General features: G+C 56.3%; 1 long non-coding RNA gene across 1 annotated transcript; it reads left to right on the plus strand.

Moving 5' to 3' along the window:
- The first annotated feature begins 2595 nt into the window (after positions 1-2595).
- LOC140609260 (uncharacterized) lies at positions 2596-5211 on the plus strand. Its single transcript, XR_012011169.1, has 2 exons — positions 2596-2886; positions 3097-5211. It is a non-coding gene; the product is annotated as an uncharacterized lncRNA (long non-coding RNA).
- The last annotated feature ends 3990 nt before the right edge of the window (positions 5212-9201 follow it).

Raw genomic sequence — 9201 nt, forward strand, 5'->3', positions numbered from 1 at the left:
CCAGAGTCCTGGGATCGAGCCCTGCATCAGGCTCCCTGCTTAGTGGAGAGGCTGCTTCTCCCTCTGCTTCTCCCCCTGCCGCTTCCCCTGCTTGTGCTCTGTGTCAAGTAAATAAATAAAATATTTAAAAAAAAAAAAAACCATCTTGGAGCTAGTAGGAGGAAAAAATGCAGAGTAAAAAACAAACCAAAACACAGCCTCTCAAGGTTTAGATGTGGTTTTATCCTGTTGCCCAAAGCCCATTCCTCACCATCCTGTCCATTCATAAAATCAAGAATATTACTTTAGAGGCTTTTTCTTTCCTATATTCCACAGCGAGGTGAGAGGAGATGGAGGGCTTCTGAGAGATCTACAAAGCAGACCTGGCAAATCCACCCATCCTGTAAGGCCTTGGGCTCTGGCCCCAAAATCTCAAATGCAATGGTGAGACACTTTTCTCAGATTCCAAACACATAAGTGTGTCTGAGCTCCTGGCAGGGAGGAAGATGCCAAGCAGGGCAAAGCAGGCAGGGCAGTAACCAGGGCTATGGAGGAGAGAAGGACAGAGACAGGTGCCGGCTCTGGTTGCTTAACCATTTCAGGAGCCCACACCAGGCTGGAGCTGCAGAGCAGGAGTGCAAATGGCAACTGTGAAAGGAGGAGAAAGCAGCTGATACTCAAGTCTGTGTCACCTTAGAGAGGACAGACTGGTCAGGTCATCCCTCTTGAACCTTCCACCTGAAGCTGTCTGGCTATCGGCGCTCAGGTGGCTCTCCTTGTGACCGCCAGGGATGACGACACCGCCCCCACTCCAAGTGAGCAAGCTTACTTGCTCCGGCAGCCGCACAGTAACAGGTGCAGGCACCGGGGGCTTATTCCCCACCTAAGCTCACCCTGGAGGGAAAGGCAGGGTAGGGTGTGCGCTGAACAGCCAGGATCCCCCACAGTTGATGCCGGCCTCCGCCCCTGGCTCCCCCTGCGTCGCAGACGCCCCGGAAACTAGGAGGCTGACCTCCCGCCCACGGAGGACGCTGACCCGGAGGGTGCTGGGGCGGGGGCGCGCCTGATGGGCGCACCGCTTCCCCCCGCCGCGACCTCCGAGTCCGGCGTCGGCCTCCCGCAGGGTCCCCGCGCCGCCAGCACCGGAGCGGAAGCCTGGGGGGCCGGGGCCCGTTCCACAGGCGGGCGGGTCACGACGGGCCCGGGGGGTGGGGCGTCAGACGGCCTCGTGCCTGCGACCCCGCGGCCGCGACCGCGCGACCGCCCGACCGCCCGACCGCCCGACCGCGCCTCGGTGGCCTCTCGGCCTCCCCCTGGCGGGCAGCGGAGTCGGCGGAGCTCGGCCGGGAGGGGGCGCCCGGGCCCTGGCCCCAGGGCAGGAGCGCGCGGCGGGGAGGCGGGGGTCGCGGTCGGCGCGCGCCCGCTCCGCCCCGAACTACGCGAGCCCCTGGCAGGCGCCGCGGCCCCCCGGCGGCCCCGGAACTGAGCACCTAGTAGGCGCCGCGGCCCCCCGGCGGCCCCGGAACTGAGCACCTAGTAGGCGCCGCGGCCCCCCGGCGGCCCCGGAACTGAGCACCTAGTAGGCGCCGCGGCCCCCCGGCGGCCCCGGAACTACCTGAGCACCTAGTAGGCGCCGCGGCCCCCCGGCGGCCCCGGAACTGAGCACCTAGTAGGCGCCACGGCTCCCCGGCGGCCCCGGAACTACCTGAGCACCTAGTAGGCGCCGCGGCCCCCCGGCGGCCCCGGAACTGCCTGAGCCCCTAGTAGGCGCCGCGGCCCCCCGGCGGCCCCGGAACTGAGCACCTAGTAGGCGCCACGGCCCCCCGGCGGCCCGGAACTAACTGAGCACCTAGTAGGCGCCGCGGCCCCCCGGCGGCCCGGAACTGAGCACCTAGTAGGCGCCGCGGCCCCCCGGCGGCCCGGAACTGCCTGAGCCCCTAGTAGGCGCCGCGGCCCCCCGGCGGCCCGAGCATCCCTGCCTTCAGGGAGCTTCCGAGGGAGGCGGGAGCGGGGAGACAGCCCGGGAAGGCCGCTGAGGAGGCTGCTGGGAATGACCACGAGCTGCCGGACGCCGAGAAGCGGGGGAGCCTCTCCGAGGCCTCCGTGAACACGCAGCAGGAGCCAGCAGGCGCATGCGGGGAATGTCCCTACCGCAGGGGCCGGGGCGCTGCAGACGAAGCCCACCCCCCGCTCCTGGTGTCTTCTGGAAGGAGAAGGAAGGACCCCGCGGGGAGAGGCGGGTGGGCAGGGGAGGAGAAGCAGGCCGGGCACACCGTTCGGTTTTCATTCTAAGAACAACTGCAAGTTGGAAGCCGGAAGCCGGAGAGGACGAAGCGACCCCTCGGGCTGCGCGGGGAGGGTGCAAGAGGCCGGGGGCCCTCTGATAGGAGGCCCGGGCTGGGGTGCGGCAGAGCGAGGGTGCCCTGGGCCAGGGCACGAACGGGCCTGCACGTGCGCTGCCGCCCCCCGCGCCTGGCGGGCGCCCCCGTGTAGGGAGCAGCTGGCCAGCCCTGCACCGAGGCCGAGGCGGGGTGGACCCTGGGGGGGCAGCGGCACCCCCGCACTCATCCAGGGCCCAGGGCCTCCATCCACAGCCCACGCCTAGTTGAGAGCCTCTCGGGAGCGGAGCGGGGGACCGCACCGAGCCGGAATGATCTGGTTTAGAGCGGCTGCCCCCCCCCCCCAGGCCCGCCCTCCCTCTCCTTCAGCGACTGGCTGCTTTCTGCCGCAGTCCCTGACCAAGGTAAACAGGAGAGGAGAGAGGAAGAATGCTCTGTTTCCATGGCAACCCAGAGGGCAGCCGAGCTCTCTTGGATGTGCTTCAGGGGAAGAAAAGGCTCGCTAGCAAAGCAACTGAGAGACGGGCCCCTTCAGCGTGCACACGATGGGGGATTGTTCTGGAACATGGTGAGGGCCTGGGATGGAGAGGAGGGGAGGCGAGGAGTCCGGCGCCATCGGTGCAGCCGCAGTGGGGCGGGAGGGCCAGGGACACACCAAAAAGCCACCGCGCTGGCTGCCGCGACAGCTGTCGATGGGCAGCTCAGTCCTCACCGCCGGGGAGCAGAAAACAGAGATCGCAGAACCTCCCCAAGTGCGCACCTGTCTGTCCCTTTCCAGAGGAGCCTTCCGTGGGGCCGCTCAGCCAAAGGGCAGCCACAGATGTTGGATCCAGAGCCTCCAGGCCAAAAACAGGTTTTGTCTGCACAGAGAAGCCCACTGTTCTCCAGCCGCTCAGGGAGCCGCCGGCTGCCCTTCCGTGCTCCTTGCAGACACCTCCGGGCCTCTCCTGAACCTCCTTCCTGCTCCTGGAAGGCGGGCACATCAGTATGGCACCGTGACTGTGCGAAAGCCATCCTTTTGGTGAAGCAGTGAGTGTGATAGAATAACAGGACAGTTTCTGCACGGGTTGCTGGGCCGGGGGTCCCAGGGGCCGCCCCTCACCCAGAGGACAGGGGCTGTCATCTTCGCCATGTCACTGTCCCGCTGCTGACCACAACTCTCCTACGCACTGAGGACTTCTCTCAGCAGCAACCTGTGGCCATCAGAAACCTCTTCTGGTTTCCAGGCATCATATTAAGATTCATCAGAGGCCTGCTCCATCTCAGGAATCTGCCCTAGAGGCTTGGGGTGGGGGGCCTCTCACCTGTCTAGGCAGGGATGGGAGAAAACCCAGGACAAAGGGAGGCGGGAGGTGGTCAGCTTCCTGCTCCTGCCAAGCAGAAAGAACCTGGATGGCTTCAGCCCAGAGAAGCAGCAGCAAAAGCAGCAGCAGCAATGCTTTGTGGGAGGTTGGAGGGAGCTGCCTCAGTTTCCCAACAGTCATATAGAGAATCCTGGCAATGGGGTATAGGACCAGTGAGTGCTCACCCACACGTTGTGCGGCCCACACCGTTCTCATAGCGTGAGCCCTCAGATGCTGTGGTGGGCCTGGAGACGCCTTCAGGACAGGACCCAGGGGTGGGAGGGGACGCCAGCAGAAGACAGGATCGATGAAACACCCCAAAGTGCCAGGTTTACTGAGTTCTTTCCATGGCCCACAGATTCCAAACTTCTGTGACCTTCATCCTGCTGCTGCCCCTTTGCTCCTCCTATTCCAGCTCCCCTTCACCGTTCCTTCATCAGTCAGGCTCCCATGTCAGGTCCATGGCACTGGCTGTGCCCTGGAAGGCTCTTTCTCCAGTAGCCACATGGCCAGTCTGTCCCCTGCAGTTCTTTTTTTTTTTTTTAAATAATTCTCCTTTTTTATTTATTTATTTATGATAGTCACAGAGAGAGAGAGAGAGGCAGAGACACAGGCAGAGGGAGAAGCAGGCTCCATGCACCAGGAGCCTGATGTGGGATTCGATCCCGGGTCTCCAGGATCGCGCCCTGGGCCAAAGGCAGGCGCCAAACCACTGCGCCACCCAGGGATCCCTCCTGCAGTTCTTTACTCAAATGTCATCTTCTCAACAAAGCAGAGCCAGGGCTGGGGTGAGGTGAGGGAGGCAACATGGCCTTCCCTGATTCCTTGGTTTAAAATTGCATTATTGCCACCACGACTAGTTCTCCCTTATCCTCTCCCCTCCGAATGCAACACCCTCTCATTTGTCATTTATCTTGTTTATTGTCCACTTCTTCTGTCAGAATGGAAGTGCCAGGAGGGCAGGCATTGTCTCTATCCTGTGCTGAGATACTGGGGAGGTGCCCTGGGAGGAGACGCAGGGAGGGTGGTGGGGACAAGTGGGAAGGGACCCATCTCTTAGAACCACACTGACTCTTCTGTCAAGGAGCCTTGACACCTGCCACCAGGGGCCCCTGTCCTCGTGCCCCCTGAGACTACCACGGGTCCCCTGATTGACGCAGAGCCTCTGGTGGCCAACCAGCAACAGCAGGCTCTACCAATCCGTCAGACAAACCCCCACTTGCAGCCTGTCACCCTCAATTTCCTGCCTGCCTGCCTCTTTCCTGATGGACCTGATCAATTCAGGACAGCTTTTATTGCTTTTGGCAAAAAACTGCCATTAAGATTTACAGAGGCAAAAGCTGGGACAATGTAATCTTCAGAGTAATTTACACAGTGAGTTTCAAAAGATGAAAAGTTAGCATTTCAGAGGTAATTTCATAAAGAGGATTATCAGATTAATCACTGTGTCGACTTAATAGTGGTGTCTCAAATAATTAATGAGCATTCTTGGAGTCAGCAATGCAAAAACGGACTCTAAGAGGAATAAAAATGGCTGTGTCAGACAGTAAGTGGGTTTTGGGCAATAGATCTTGAGAGAATTCTCCTTGGAACTACCCCCGTGGAGTGTCTGGCGTGGGTTGTGTGGCTCAGAGACATAAGAAAAGGAGAAAAAAAAAAAAAGAAGAAGAGGAAAAAAGCCCAGGGAGCGCCCAAGTCTCCCCAAGACCGTGTGGATGTGATAGGGGGAGGCTTGTCTACACCCGCTGGCTGAAGCTGCCCCGCCACATGTTGGATTGTCCTGTGACACCTGGAAAATGTGTCTCACCACACCGTGCGGTAACAGGCTGCTCGGATGGGAGAGCCAGGTGTGAGTTGCAGGCTGCCTGTGAAATTACCTGTGAGAACGGAGTTGGAAGCCGGTCAGCTCGGCCAGGCTGCTTGGAAATGCAGTCTGGACAGTTCCGCAGGGACGCGGCACTCAGCTGCCACGCATCTTCTATGGGTGTTACAGGTTGCATTATGTGCCCCCACTCCCGCCAAAAATACTTTGTGGTCCTAACTCCTCATACCTTCCAGAATGTGATCTTATTCAGAGGCAAGGTCTTTACAGAGGTAAGTTAAAGTGAGCCCATTAGGATGGTCCCAATCCAGTATGACTGGTGACCTTATAAAAAGAGCGTGTCTGGGACACCTGGGTGGCTCAGTGGTTGAGCGTCTGCCTTCGGCTCAGGGCGTGATCCCGGAGTCCTGGGATCGAGTCCCACATCGGGCTCCTTGCATGGAGCCTGCTTCTCCCTCTGCCTATGTCTCTGCCTCTGTGTCTCTCATGAATAAATAATAAAATCTTAAAAAAAAAAAAAAGCACATCTGAAAACACACACACACACGCAGAGAGAATGGCAGGTGAACACGAAGGCAGAGAATAGGAGGATGCATCTAGAACACCAGGTTGCCAGCCAACCACCAGAGCTGAGGGAGAAGCAGGAAAGAGCCTCCCCCTCATAGCTGCAGAAGGAACCAATCCTGCTGACACCTTGATCTCATACTTCTGGCCTCCAGAACTTTGTGATAATAAATTTCTGTTGTTTAAGCCACTTAGTCTGTGGCACTTTGTTATGGATGAATTAGGCAATAATTCAGCCGGGCATCACAGAGACTTGGGTGTCATTGTTCTTAATAATGTTCCTGTATTTTTGTGTGTTTTAACGGCTTTTTTATTTTAAATTTTATTTATTTTTAATGATTTTTTATTTATTTGAGAGAGAGAGAGAGAGAGAGAACGCACCAGCAAGGGGGAAGGGCAGAGAGAGAGAATGAGAAGCAGGCGAGCCTGATGTGGGACTCGATCCCAGGGCCTGGGATCATGACCAGACATTTAACCAACTGAGCCACCCAGATGCCCCAAGACTTTACTTTTTTAGAGCAGTTTTAGGTTCACAGCAAGATTAAGCAGGTGCAGAGATTTCCCATATGTCCCCTGTCTTTTCTGTTATCAACATCCAGCATCAGACTTGAACCTTTGTTTTTGTTTTTGTTTTTTTTTTAAAGATTTTATTTATTTATTCATGAGAGACACACTGAGAGAGGCAGAGACACAGGCAGAGGGAGAAGCAGGCTCCATGCAGGGAGCCCGACGTGGGACTGGATTCCGGGACCCTGGGATCACACCCTGAGCCGAAGGCAGACGTTCAACCACTGAGCCACCAAAGCATCCCAGACTTGAACCTTTGTTAGGCTCGATGAACCTACATGGCCTCGTGGTTACCGCCTGGAGCCCATGCTTACCTTGGGGTGCAGTCGCGGTAGTGTATATTCTATAGGTTTGGACGACGTACAAAGACCCATATCCACCAGGGTGGCCTGATCTCATACATAGTCTTTTCACTGCCCTCAAAATGCTGTGCTCCACATAGTCCTCCTCCCCTCCTTCCAACCACAGATCTTTTTACTGTGTCCATAGTTTTGCTTTTCTCCAGAATGCCATATAGTTGGAATTATTACACCAGGCAGCCTTTTCAGACTGGCTTCTTTCACTCACATAATCTGTGTTCGGGCTTCTTGTCCCATGTCTTTTTTTTTTTTTTTGTCCCATGTCTTTTCATGGTTTGACAGCTCATTTCTTTTTAGTGCATTGTCTGGATGTACCACCATTTATCCATTTCCTCTACTTCTTCTTTAAAAAAAAAACACACACACACACACACAGACACATTTTTTTTAGACACCAACTCAGGACAGAATATGAAGATGTGACAAATCTGGGTAGTATGGACAAGAATATTCTCAATACTTTCTTTTAAAGAATTAAAAAGACTCGGGTCTTTTCTCCTGGGCTTGCTGACCAGATAGGCTCCGAGCCTGGGGCTGTGTGGGCCAGTGGCCTCTGCTTGAGACAGCCTGCCCCGAAGAGAACAAGCAGGCCGCCTTGGGGGGGTCTCTGATGCCGTGTGCGTGCCTGGACCCAGCCGGCCAGGGCACCTGAGTCACACGAGCTTTCAAAGCACATGGCTTTGGCTCTCAGTGAATCTACGCAGAATGTAATCTTTCGGGCCTTGCCTCCGTCCTCTCTGAAATGAGAAAATTCGGGCAGCCCGGATGGCTCAGCGGTTTAGCCCCACCTTCAGCCCAGGGCCTGATCCTGGGCACCTGGGATCGAGTCCCACGTCAGTCCTGCATGGAGCCTGCTTCTCCCTCTGCCTGTGTCTCTGCGCGTGTCCCTCATGAATAAATAAATAAAATTTAAAAAGGAATGAGAAAAATCCTAATTAATTAAAATGAGAAAAATCCACCAAAAGTGAAAATGAGACATAAGAAGAAACTTGGGATGACCTGGAAAGTGCCAGAACATTGATAGCTGTACGGTTAGAAACTTCCTGGGCAACTGATACCACTTTTCACAGCCTGGAAGAAGTTTTGGTGGCAGCCTCGGGAGCTGCACCACCCACTCAGGTGCCTCTCGCTCTGTTCACCCCGAGAGGGTGTCTGTCTGGGGTCCATTGAGAAACACTTCAGAAAGGATGCTCTTCCTTCCCACTGCCTCTCCCCTCCACAGTCCGGCCACGTCACTTCTGTATGGCCAGGTCTTTCAAAAAGGACACTAATGGCCAAGATGCCAATGACTCCCGGGGTCTGCTTGAGGGGCCCAGCCGTTAGAAGGGCACAAAGCTTCCATGGCTATGCAAGAAGCTTCTACAGGCTTCCACAGGCTGTGCAAAGGAGTCTGAGGAGGAGGAGAGGGAGGTGAGAAGGGGAGCCTGCCAAGAGGCTCGAGGCAGCAAACGTATCCTTCAATGTGGAGATTTACCTCAGATGGCCTCTTCCTCCATGTCCCTCTTGGGGAGGCAGAGCCTGAGCCCTTCCTCACAGCACTTCAGAGTGCAGAGCCTGGGCCCCAGGCCCAGGTTCAGTTCTGCCCACCCTGGCGTCTCTCCTGCTCCCCTTGACCTGTTTTCCAAGGACACAGTAGGTGGGGCAAGGCCAGTTGGCCATCGCCAGAGGAGGCTGTGTGGGAATGCAGGCACTGCCCCCCAGATCTACACACTTAAGCTCCCTGTCAGTGGCTCCTTGAAGGAAGGAAGCCCAGCCGGCAGCACCAGCACTCTTCTCTTCTCTCTCCTGACCCATCACCTGCTGGGCACCTTGCCTGCTCCTTCTTTCCTTCGCAGAGTTAGGTTTAGGTTCTCCCCATGAGGGCAAGGTACCCCCGAGAAGAGGACTCCTGAGAAGTCCTAGACTTGGACTGGAGGAGGCATTCAATCTTTTTTTTTTTTTTTTTTCAACCAGTATAATTTATTTCAGGCTTTTAGACTTTTCCACGTTTCTTCACTGGGACCCTTCTGTGGTGCCTTGAACTGTCAGCGTTTCCCAAAGATGCCATGTTGGAATTCTGGGTCTGAAATAGGGAAGAGAGAAGGGCTGGTTTGGTGTGGGGGCAGTGGGATGCAGGAAGCAGATGATATATTAGATACAAGCTGTTTGGGGGCACAAATTTTCTTATTTGGGGAAGTAAATTTTTTGTGAACTTGGATCCTAAAATGGCGTAATATGCTCACTCTTCC

The sequence above is a fragment of the Canis lupus genome, chromosome 18, assembly GCF_048164855.1.
Source record: "Canis lupus baileyi chromosome 18, mCanLup2.hap1, whole genome shotgun sequence".
NCBI lineage: Eukaryota > Metazoa > Chordata > Mammalia > Carnivora > Canidae > Canis > Canis lupus.